Below are 12,449 nucleotides of genomic sequence, written 5' to 3' on the forward strand. Positions count from 1 at the left end.
ACGGGAGAGAACAAAAAGGAGTACATCAGAGCTAGTTGAAGATAGTTGCCCAGAACTGTGAAGCTAAGCTACTTCTTTGAAGACCCCACATATCTCCACCTGCCACATTGGTCCTGGCCCTGGTGGTATTGTGGGTGTATGGGTGGAGGTCGGGGGGTGGGGAGTGTCAGGGCGTTATATACGCTGTGGAATTGTGGATGTATGTGAGGGGAGATCAGGAGGGGCTACATACACACTGGTATTGTCTGTCTGTGGGTGTCAATCTGTAAGTCTGTCTGTAGGTCAGTAGTCATGTGGAGGTTAGTCTGTGGTGCGGTTTAGGTGTCTGTGGAGCCTGTTCCAGAGGTCTTCTCCCTCCACAGGCTCCAGCAAGCTCAGAGGAGACTCCAGTGTGCAGATGCAGCCCCTCTCTGAACACTTCTCTCACCCCTTCTCCACCGAGGCACTCTGAGGAGCGGTTGGAAGCCAGTGCCCAATGTTGAGCCAGTTCCTTGCGTTTCGACAGCAAAGGCATTGGCTCCTGGCCAGGAAAACTGGTTCCAAAGCGGCGCCAACTCGGAGCTGGTCTCGAACCGTTCCACTTACGTCAGGGGCTGGGGGTGAGATTATTGTGACTCACCATGACCTGAATTTGTGACTGCCATTTAAAAAGAAACTAAGCTTTAGGGAAGAATTGACATTGATTGTGCTTCTACTTTAGCTTCCGTAACAGCATTTAACATCTACACAGTGGTAAAAGACCCCCAGAAATTTGAGGGAGCTTCAAGAACAAAGATTGTATTTCTCAAAATACAGCACGAGATCGGTACGGAGGGGTCAACTGAAATGTCGGACAAGTAAACAACAAAATAAGGAGGTTGCCGTAGCGCTAGTTTTTCTGACTGTGTAAACCGGCACTAGCAACAGCCCAGTACCAGAACTAGGTTTGTGTTGGTGGAATGAGGAGATATCAATTGTGACACCTACACAGGAAGAGCTGAAAGGACTGGGGGGGGGGGCTGATGTCTGTCTGTGGTAGTTAAGGAGAGAGATTATTCTTTGAGTGGTGTGTGTGTGTTTGTGTGTGTGCGTGTGTGATGTACTGAGACGCCTGAGATCCCTGAGGACTCGTCGAGGCTGCGGACGGCTGAGGCAACATCAAACAGAGACCATCGTCCCTGCGGCAGAAACCCAACACATGATCTACCACGCAACAGGGGGGCCACGCGGCAGAGCACAGATGAAAGAGAGAAGCACGCGTCTGTGATGGAGCTGGGGAAGACAAAGAGAGAGGGAGAGAGAGAGACATCAAACGCCATTGGGGCCTGCTTCACACCATCTATAGTCGAGCACCCTGACACATGTGGATCAACTGCTATATGTTATCCACTCTCACGATTGTCCTGCGCTGCAGTTTCCATGCAGTACATCCAACTGACCAGCAGATGGCGCTTTAACTTAACCCTTGTGTTATCTTCAGACCCATCAGTCACTGTGACCCACCGTCGTATTGCGGCAAATTTACCGCATACAAAACCAAAGTGAAGGATTTTCTTTTAACCGTTGGGCTGTCTCAGACCCCCCACATTGCAAAGGTTAAAAGAAAAAAAAGAAAAAAGTTTTTGTATTGGTTAAAATTGGGTAAACACAACGATGGTTCGTTATGAACCTTTGGGTCATGTGACCCGAAGGCAGCACAAGGGATTAATAATAATACATTTAGTTGGACTCCGCAACAAGTCTGAAGGACTTTATCCAATTTATTCTGCTCTCTTTCACCTCCTCTTGCAAATGGACTGCATTTATATAGAGCTTTTCTACCTTAGCGGCACTCAAAGCGCTTTACAATGTTTGCCTCTCATTCACCCATTCATACTCACACATACCGACGGCAGCGAGCTACCATGCAAGGCGCCGGCCTGCCCATCGGGAGCAACTTGGGGTTCAGAGTCTTGCTCAAGGATACTTCGGCACATGACCTAGGAGGAGTCGGGGATCGAACCGCCAACCTTGCGATTACCACACAACCCTCTCTACCCCCTGAGACACAGCCGCCCTGCTTGCTTCACCTCCTTCCCCTCCTCCTCTTCCTCCTCCTTCACCTCCTCTCTTGCTCCCTCTTTCTCCTCATCCTTCCCCTCTTCCTTCTTCTCTTCCTCCTTCCCCTTCCCCTCCTCTTCCTCTTTTCCCTCCCCTTCCTTCTCCTCCTCCACTTCCTCCTCCTCCCCCCACCCGTGTGTTTTCATCCACCCTGGGTACAGAGACAGGGAGCCCCCGAAGACCCCACTGGGTCACCGAGCTCGTTAAAATCCCGGCAATTCAGAGCTTTGCCGAGTCAAGTCCCAGTTCAGCTGTGAGCCGTTAACTTGCCGCGTGCTAATGAGCGCCCGCTTGACGTGATGAATACTAAGTGTGAATTACTAATACGACACGGAACACAGCGGAGGAACAGGAACGTCTGACGGTCGCCTGGAAAACAGCTGATACCTGGAACCCTGTAGCCTGAGGGCTGGGCAAGTCGGAGCGTGTCGTTTCGAAAGGTACAAGACGCGAGGTTGTGTAACTGCTCTCCTTTGTGAGAAAAGGGAAAGGTCAGTCTCCACTACTGGTGTGGCTTCTGTCTCGGTCGTGGAGTTTGAGTTTATAAGCATCTATCAGCCTGTTGGGGGTGGGCGGGTTAGGGTTGGGGGTTAGGCATTTTTAGGGTTGGGGGGCATTTTTAGGGTTGGGGGCATCCGATTAATGGCATTTTTTGCTGTTAAGTTACTCTCGGCCCGAGGGTTGAAGAGCTCTTTTTTTGTGTGAACACAGCAAACACAGCGATAAGAAACAACAGCTGTCCTGCTGAAAAGCAGGTGCATGAATAATGAAGGAAGTCCTCGTATGTCATGTCATAGATGGTCCTGACATCTTTCTTCCTGGTCTAAGCAAGGGACACGGGGAGACACTGGCTAGACAGACCCACAAGACTGCAACACAAGAATCGCTGTCTATCAATATAATAACACGACAAAAACAAAATAATAGTATGACAATAATAGTCGAGAAAACAATATCAATGAGACTGTATAGTCTACAGTCTGTAGTGTAGTCAAATCCATGTTAGTGTCTGTTCTTTGAAGCCATTGGTGATAACCAGCTCTGCACAGTTCACCTCCCTGTCCTTCCCCCCATTGCTCTTAACCATGATATATTCAATAACTCTTTGTTCTCTCTCTATTCCCATCTCTCTCTCTCTCTCTCTCTCTCTCGTTCTCTCTCTCGTTCTCTCTCTCTCTCTCTCTCTCTCTCTCTCTCTCTCTCTCTCTCTCTCTCTCTCTCTCTCTCTCTCTCTCTCTCTCTGTTGCCCTCAGTGCCTCATGGTCCCTCAGACCTGGTCAGAGAAACCCACCAATTAGGAGCTGAGCTGTGGACCGCAGCCGTCGCCATGCCGATACATCTGTGGAACACATTAGAGATAAACCCTAGTATGAACGCACCACACACACACATTCACAGGACACACACACAGAGGACACACGTACACACACAAGGAACACATACACACAAGGGACAACAAAGATTGATGGAAGACACACACACAGACACACACACACACACACACACATGGTCTGTTTTTTCCTGTAAACAGCCTGAAGGCCAAAGTCTGTGATTGGCTGCTTCCAGGTTTCTGTTGCTTACCTGCAGGCACAGTTCTCAGATCTTCTCCTGGTGGGACTCTAACACAACCTCTGAGTTGAGTTTACAACCTCCTCAGCTGATGCACCTACCTGGTGTTTTTATCCACAACTACTTACAGGGTTCACACTTGCAGTCATGTGTGGTCCTGGTAGGATTCTAACCCACAACCTCAGAGCTGTGAGTGCGTACAGTATAACTATTTAATTTGATTTAACCTTTATTTAACCAGGAAAGGCTCAACAAAAACAAATGAAAAGTCTCAAGAATAAATCCAAAACCCAACAATAATAGTTTAAAACATTTACAGGACAAGGAATCATCTTTCATCGATGACTTAAAAACATTTAGTGGGACAAGTTTGTCCATTTGTAGGCTACTTTGTAAGTCATTCCAAGCCGATGGCGCAGCATACATAAAAGCCCCTTTTGCCAAGAATAGTTCTAGCATTAGGGACAGTTAGTAAAATAAGGTCCTGTGATCGAAGTGAATACCAGTTATATTTAAAACGAATACAAATTCACAAATTAGATGGGAGAAACCACAGAATGGCATCATAGATAAAAAAAAATATGGCAGTGACTAAGTCTACGGGTGCACAGAGAAGGCCAGTCAACCCTTTTATATAAAGTGCAGTGATGAGTAACAGTTTTACAGTTTAGAAGGAATCTCAATGCTCCATGGTAAAGGGTGTCAATCGATTTCAAACACTGTACCGAGGCCTTCATAAGGTGACAAACACCAGACACCTTTTAGCCTCAAAAGAAAAACAAGCCTTATTTCTGAAATAAAATCCTAGTTTTAGCTTCAGTGGTTTTGTAAGTTGATGAATTTTGGGTTGAAAAGAAAGACTTCATCTTTTAGTCATCAACTAAAATCCCAAGAAATGTATATGAAGTAACAGAGTCAATTGCATCGCCCTGAAGAGTAGAAATTGGGGGAAGCTTCTGGGCCTTTTTGGTTTTGTGAACGGTAAGCGCAAGCTTCAGCTGGGACAGGGAGGTTTGAATAGTTGCATTTTGCCTATTTTTATCAAGATCATTTATATATAAATTGTAAATAAGAGGGGACCGAGAACAGAGCCTTGAGGCACCATTACAGACAACTGTTTTGTCAGATGAAAGATTCTCAAATTGAGTGCACTGTGTTCTGTCAGACAGATGGATTGCATGTGCAGACACACCTATATTCACCAGTCTCTTCTTCAGGATTGCAAGGATACCTGTATCAGAGTGACACACTGTCGTTTTTTATCAAGAGCATACATGGTATCATTCAACAGCTTAATGACTGCTGTAATTGTGCAATGTTTCTTTCTGAAGCCTGACTGATACATTGATAAAATGAATTTGCGTACATAAACTCCTTAAGCTGCCCACTAACAAGAGTTCCAAGGATTTTAGCCAATGGTGACTGTTTTGAGATAGGCCTATAATTGTTCTGTATGAAATGTAGGATCTCCGACTTTCCAGCAAAGGTAGAACAAATGCCGACTTCCAGATCCGGGAATTTAAAGGTTCAGCTATGAAGTTCGGGTGTAAATGCTGTTTCTAGTTAAAAGTTTGTTTGGCAACAAGAAAGCCAGACAGCATAAAAGTTTGTTTGGCAACAAGAAAGCCAGACAGCATGGTTCCTGTGGTGTGTTACGCAGTTGGCAGACTTTAAGTATCAATCGGGCATCCATTTTCCCACAACACATGTGCCAAGTCAAAGTCTGAAGTATTCTCTGAAGGTCAGCTCTGATTGGAGCATGTGATCTTTGTTTCCAAGCTCTGTGAATGAGAGGTTTACTGTCAAAGGGCCTGCATGATAATTTGTTCCTGATTGGGCATCTGAGTTGAGTGCGGGTTATGGGAACAGCAGGATTTCTCTCTGCAGTGACTCTGATCAATCCATCCCATAATAGGAGCTGCCTTTTGATCAGTTTACATTTACATTTTACATTTAGTCATTTAGCAGACGCTCTTATCCAGAGCGACTTACAGTAAGTACAGGGACATTCCCCCGAGGCAAGTAGGGTGAAGTGCATTGCCCAAGGACACAACGTCAGTTGGCATGACCGGGAATCGAACTGGCAACCTTCGGATTACTATCCCGATTCCCTCACCGCTCAGCCACCTGACTCCCTTAGTTTCCAAGGCAACCACGGGTTAAAGACGACCATAGCCCACCGAGAGACCACCAGGTTGTGTGATGTATGAAACCCCCCTAAATGAATCATGGATCTCTCTCATTGAGTCCCTCCATTTATTCGTTCCTCCTTGTTCTTCATTTAAGTCAAACCAAAAAATGCATCCAGTCGTTTTGGACTTGTGAACCATGAGCTGGGGTCTGATCAGTTTCCAAGGCAAGTCAAAGGTGTCTGCTGGGTGAGAGATCCAAAGTCACCCAGAGGTCACCTGGTCATGTACATATATTAGTAAGGATTTATCCAGACGCATCTAGAAAGTTAGCTAACTAAAAAACTGATGTGGTGAGTCAAATGACAACCACAACACTTCCGACCCTGTGTCCATGATATAAATGAAGGATTCATTATTTGTCTGGGAGCATCTAGTGAGGTTGGGGGGGGGGGGGGGGGGGGGAGGGGGGGGGGGAGGACATACAGACATCACAGAGAGAAACACAGACGCACGGATGGAGAGAAAACAGAACACAGCTGAGGGAAACAGAGATTAAAGAGAAGCTTGTCGTCCTGCCATCATCTGCTTGTTAAGAGGAACGCTCTTCTAAGCAGCCAATCCTGGGAGGCGGTGGCTCAGTGGAACCTTGATTATGCAGATTTATGGAAATGAGAGTCTAGACTGACTGTGAGTGACAAGAGAGGAAGAGAAGAGAGTTATTTTCAATCCACTGCGCCGAAACAAAGTCTGGATGCAATCACCTCATTACGTCTGCCATCTCAATGACATCAGACTCTCAGCCAGTTAAACAGACAGTCAGCCAACCAGTCAGCCATCCAATTAGCCATCCAGTTAGCCAGCCAGCCAGTCAACCTTTTCAGATATTTAACCAGTCAGTCGGTGGTCCAGCCATCCAACCAGTCAGTTAGCCATCTAGTATCCACGCAAGTGTCATATACATCTAGTGCATCTAGAAAGTACAGCTGAACATCATGGATCAGAAGTAGTTCTGACTGCATTTCGGTGGTCAGAGTCTGGTCTGTTCCTGGCACAGTGCAACAGTAGCCACATCTCAGCAGGCATCCATCCATCCACCCATCTAGCATCCATCCATCTCTAGGTGAAGCCAGTCCAATTGCTGTCAGTCAGTCCAGGATTCTGGTTGCTATGGTGAAGCTGTATAGAGATAGCTTGCAGAGTCAGAGGCCTCCGGTCCATCTCAGAACTTCTAACGTATCTGTTGGCAACCAAGACCGTCTGCCCGGCATTGACTGACTGGCTGGCTGGCAGACTGGCCAGCGCATTAGCTGACTTGTTAGCTAAGCAGATGAAAAGGAAACCGTCTGTTGAGCCTATTAACATTGAACTCCCACAGCTTTGTTTGGTACAGAGCAGGGAAGGGGAGAACAGAACAGAGGACAGGGGGGGGGGGACAGGAGAGAAAAAGAAGATAGGAGAGGATGGGGGGAGAGAAGGGAGGAGAGAAGGGAGGAAGGCAGAGGAGGATGGGGAGAGGACAGATGGGGAGAGGAGAAGAGAGAAAAAGTTGAGAGGAGGGGAGAAGTGAGGAGAGGAGAGGAGGGACAGCAGAGCTAGTTATTAAGTAGATAGTTGCCCAGCACTGTAAAGCTGAGCTACCTCTTTGAAGACCCTATTAGCATGAGCTCTAACGCTGGCATTGTTCCTGGCCCTGGTCCTGGGGAACAGCTTGCAGTCCAGGCCTTCGTATTGATATTAAAAACAAGGTTTTTAATCCCAGGGGAAACATATACACAGTAGCTGTCATTTACTCTGGTGCAATTACTTTTAATTGTGTGCTGTCCTTGCCAGAGAGAAAAAAAAGAAAATGTTTTATGTTTTCGTGGTGAGTTATGGTCTATGAAAATCCTCAAAAGAAAGGAAATTCAAAAGACCACCACAACCCTAACTCAACCGATGCACAAGCGAGACGTTTTGTGATACAACTGCAGCGCTGTAACAGGTGTAATGGCTGTGTGGAGGAACAAACCTTGTTTGTGCATCGCTAAACTTTGTGCTGGCACCCTCTGTGTCCATGTTAACGCTGCTGAGAACTTGATTCTAAACGACATTTCATGGCAGCTTTCATCCAAGGAAGTTGTTTGGTTTCCCACCCTGTGGAGACCAGAGGAAATGGGTTTCAAGGCAGCAACCTGCCAGAACTGGACCACCATTTCTCCGTTTAATCACCACGGTCACCAGCCGAGCAGGAAATTACATTCCTGTGTTCTGGATTGCTGATGCATATCTCTCCAGCACTGAGGCAGCAGGAAGTTACGTAATCTCGCAGAGTGGGGTCAGAGGTCGGCCTGATGCCCCTGTGACCTGACAGGAAGTGTGTGCCAGGAGGAAAGTGGGTCTTGGACTATTGCAGCTGGTGAAACAAGATGAAGGTGAAGACGCAGGGAGGATTCGATGTAGTTTGTTTTTGTGGATGTTTGATTCCAAATGAGAACATTCCACAAAGGCGCTCCATGGACAGACCGAGCGCAGTGTGTGTGAGAACATTCTGTGTAACACAACGCCACCAAATATTTCTCTCCCCTCTCATGCCCCCCCGGCAAACAAACATTAAAGCAATTTCACATGTTGACGATGTCGTGAAGGTTGGAGCTAAGATTAGGCACGATCTACTCTCAGAGGGGAGGGACAGGAGTCACATAGGTTGGCACGCACTCTTCTGCTACTTCCTGTTCCTCTCCTGCTGCAGGATCTGCTCTCGTTCCTCCAGTACCTCTAATACCTCTAATACCTCTAGCACCTCTAGTTCCTCCAGTACATCTAGTTCCTCTAGCACCTCTAGTACCTTTAGTACATCTAGTTCCTCTAGCACCTGTTGTACCTGTAGCACCTCTAGTACCTCTACCACCTCTAGCTCCTCTAGTACCTCTAGTACCTCTAGCACCTCTAGCACCTCTAGTACCTCTAGTACCTCTAGTACCTCTAGCACCTGTAGTACCTCTAGTACCTCTAGTACCTCTAGTACCTCTAGCACCTGTAGTACCTGTAGTACCTCTAGTACCTCTAGTACCTCTAGCACCTCTAGCACCTCTAGTACCTCTAGCACCTCTAGTACCTCTAGTACCTCTAGCACCTGTAGTACCTCTAGTACCTCTAGTACCTTTAGCACCTCTAGTACCTCTAGTACCTCTAGTTCCTCTACTACCTCTAGTACCTGTAGCACCTCTAGCACCTCTAGTACCTCTAGTTCCTCTACTACCTCTAGCACCTCTAGTACCTCTAGCACCTCTACTACCTCTAGTACCTCTAGTACCTCTAGTACCTCTAGTACCTGTAGTACCTCTAGTACCTCTAGTACCTCTAGTACCTCTAGTACCTCTAGCACCTCTAGTACCTCTAGTACCTCTAGTACCTGTAGTACCTCTAGTACCTCTAGCACCTGTAGTACCTCTAGTACCTCTAGTACCTCTAGTACCTCTAGTACCTCTAGTACCTCTAGTACCTCTAGCACCTCTAGTACCTCTAGTACCTCTAGCACCTGTAGTACCTCTAGTACCTCTAGTTCCTCTAGCACCTCTAGTTCCTCTAGCACCTGTAGTACCTGTAGTACCTCTAGTACCTCTAGTACCTCTAGCACCTCTAGCACCTCTAGTACCTCTAGCACCTCTAGTACCTCTAGTACCTCTAGTACCTCTAGTACCTCTAGCACCTCTAGTACCTCTAGTACCTCTAGCACCTGTAGTACCTCTAGTACCTCTAGTTCCTCTAGCACCTCTAGTTCCTCTAGCACCTGTAGTACCTGTAGTACCTCTAGTACCTCTAGTACCTCTAGCACCTCTAGCACCTCTAGTACCTCTAGCACCTCTAGTACCTCTAGTACCTCTAGCACCTGTAGTACCTCTAGTACCTCTAGTACCTTTAGCACCTCTAGTACCTCTAGTACCTCTAGTTCCTCTACTACCTCTAGTACCTCTAGCACCTCTAGTACCTGTAGTACCTCTAGTACCTCTAGTACCTCTAGTACCTCTAGTACCTCTAGCACCTCTAGTACCTCTAGTACCTCTAGTACCTCTAGTACCTCTAGTACCTCTAGTACCTCTAGTTCCTCTAGTACCTTTAGCACCTCTAGTACCTGTAGTACCTGTAGCACCTCTAGTACCTCTAGTTCCTCTACTACCTCTAGTACCTCTAGCACCTGTAGTACCTTTAGCACCTCTAGTACCTCTAGTACCTCTAGCACCTCTAGTACCTGTAGCACCTCTAGCACCTCTAGTACCTCTAGTTCCTCTACTACCTCTAGTACCTCTAGCACCTGTAGCACCTCTACTACCTCTAGTACCTCTAGTACCTCTAGTACCTCTAGTACCTGTAGTACCTCTAGTACCTCTAGTACCTCTAGTACCTCTAGTACCTCTAGCACCTCTAGTACCTCTAGTACCTCTAGTACCTGTAGTACCTCTAGTACCTCTAGCACCTGTAGTACCTCTAGTACCTCTAGTACCTCTAGTACCTCTAGTACCTCTAGTACCTCTAGCACCTCTAGTACCTCTAGTACCTCTAGCACCTGTAGTACCTCTAGTACCTCTAGTTCCTCTAGCACCTCTAGTTCCTCTAGCACCTGTAGTACCTGTAGTACCTCTAGTACCTCTAGTACCTCTAGCACCTCTAGCACCTCTAGTACCTCTAGCACCTCTAGCACCTCTAGTACCTCTAGCACCTCTAGTACCTCTAGTACCTCTAGTACCTCTAGTACCTCTAGTACCTCTAGCACCTGTAGTACCTCTAGTACCTCTAGTTCCTCTAGCACCTCTAGTTCCTCTAGCACCTGTAGTACCTGTAGTACCTCTAGTACCTCTAGTACCTCTAGCACCTCTAGCACCTCTAGTACCTCTAGCACCTCTAGTACCTCTAGTACCTCTAGCACCTGTAGTACCTCTAGTACCTCTAGTACCTTTAGCACCTCTAGTACCTCTAGTACCTCTAGTTCCTCTACTACCTCTAGTACCTCTAGCACCTCTAGTACCTGTAGTACCTCTAGTACCTCTAGTACCTCTAGTACCTCTAGTACCTCTAGCACCTCTAGTACCTCTAGTACCTCTAGTACCTCTAGTACCTCTAGTACCTCTAGCACCTCTAGTACCTCTAGTACCTCTAGTACCTCTAGTACCTCTAGTACCTCTAGCACCTCTAGTACCTCTAGTACCTCTAGTTCCTCTAGTACCTTTAGCACCTCTAGTACCTGTAGTACCTCTAGTACCTCTAGCACCTGTAGTACCTGTAGTACCTGTAGCACCTCTAGTACCTCTAGTTCCTCTAGTACCTCTAGTACCTCTAGTACCTCTAGTACCTCTAGCACCTCTAGTACCTCTAGTACCTCTAGTTCCTCTAGTACCTTTAGCACCTCTAGTACCTGTAGTACCTCTAGTACCTCTAGCACCTGTAGTACCTGTAGTACCTGTAGCACCTCTAGTACCTCTAGTTCCTCTACTACCTCTAGTACCTCTAGCACCTGTAGTACCTTTAGCACCTCTAGTACCTGTAGTACCTCTAGCACCTCTAGTACCTCTAGTACCTCTAGCACCTGTAGTACCTGTAGCACCTCTAGCACCTCTAGTACCTCTAGTTCCTCTACTACCTCTAGTACCTCTAGCACCTGTAGTACCTCTAGCACCTCTAGTACCTCTAGTACCTCTAGTACCTCTAGTACCTCTAGTACCTCTAGTACCTCTAGTACCTCTAGCACCTCTAGTACCTCTAGTACCTCTAGTACCTCTAGCTCCTCTAGTACCTCTAGTACCTCTAGTACCTCTAGCTCCTCTAGTACCTCTAGTACCTCTAGTACCTCTAGCACCTCTAGTACCTCTAGTACCTCTAGTACCTCTAGCTCCTCCAGTACATCTAGTTCATCTAGTTCCTCTAGGTCCTCTAGGTCCTCTAGGTCCTCTACTGCTGCAGGATCTGCTCTATTACAATACTGTACCATTACAATTTTCCTTTCACAACTTGGGGGAGGAGTGGGACGCTTGCCTGATCCCGCCCTCGAAAACCAAAATAGGCATCATGGGAAAGAAAGACAGTCTGTGCAAAGCATTGTTGGAATCAGGAACACAGTCAGCAAAACTGCTGGAGTGGGTTCAATCTAACAGCAAATCTATAATTGTATGTTTACATAGTGTATTTGTTTTCAGGGTTGTGGTACAGCTTTGGTGTAGGGTGTGTCTAGAAGGAGAAGTGAACCATTAGTTGGACAACTTTGATGTGTACGTGTGTATGTCCATCATTTTAGATTTTAGAGGATTAGAATGCTTATGGAGACAAGTGGGCTTCCTGTCTCTGGGTTTCAATGAAATGTCTGCTGTGTGATGTGACTTGAGCACAGACACACATACTTAATCCAGATCCAGTCAATGTGCGCTAAATATTGAGTGTTTGTGGTGCCTTTGAATGTCATTGCTTAAAAAAAAAAAAGAAACTCTTCCAGATCTCATAGAAGTACTTTTTGATCAACGTTTGCCATGTCTGTTGACAGGAAGTTCCCGCTGGATGCTGTCCGTCAGGTGTGTGGAGAGAGACATGATCTGTAAGCATAATCACTGGAGACTAACTCTCTTACACTCTTAAAGTAAAGACAGCAAAGTGATAGCTACATCAACCAGGACTCTAATCAAAGCAGCACTAGGGGAGACATCA

The sequence above is a fragment of the Osmerus eperlanus genome, chromosome 20 (genome assembly GCF_963692335.1).
Source record: "Osmerus eperlanus chromosome 20, fOsmEpe2.1, whole genome shotgun sequence".
In the NCBI taxonomy this organism is placed as follows: Eukaryota; Metazoa; Chordata; class Actinopteri; order Osmeriformes; family Osmeridae; genus Osmerus; species Osmerus eperlanus.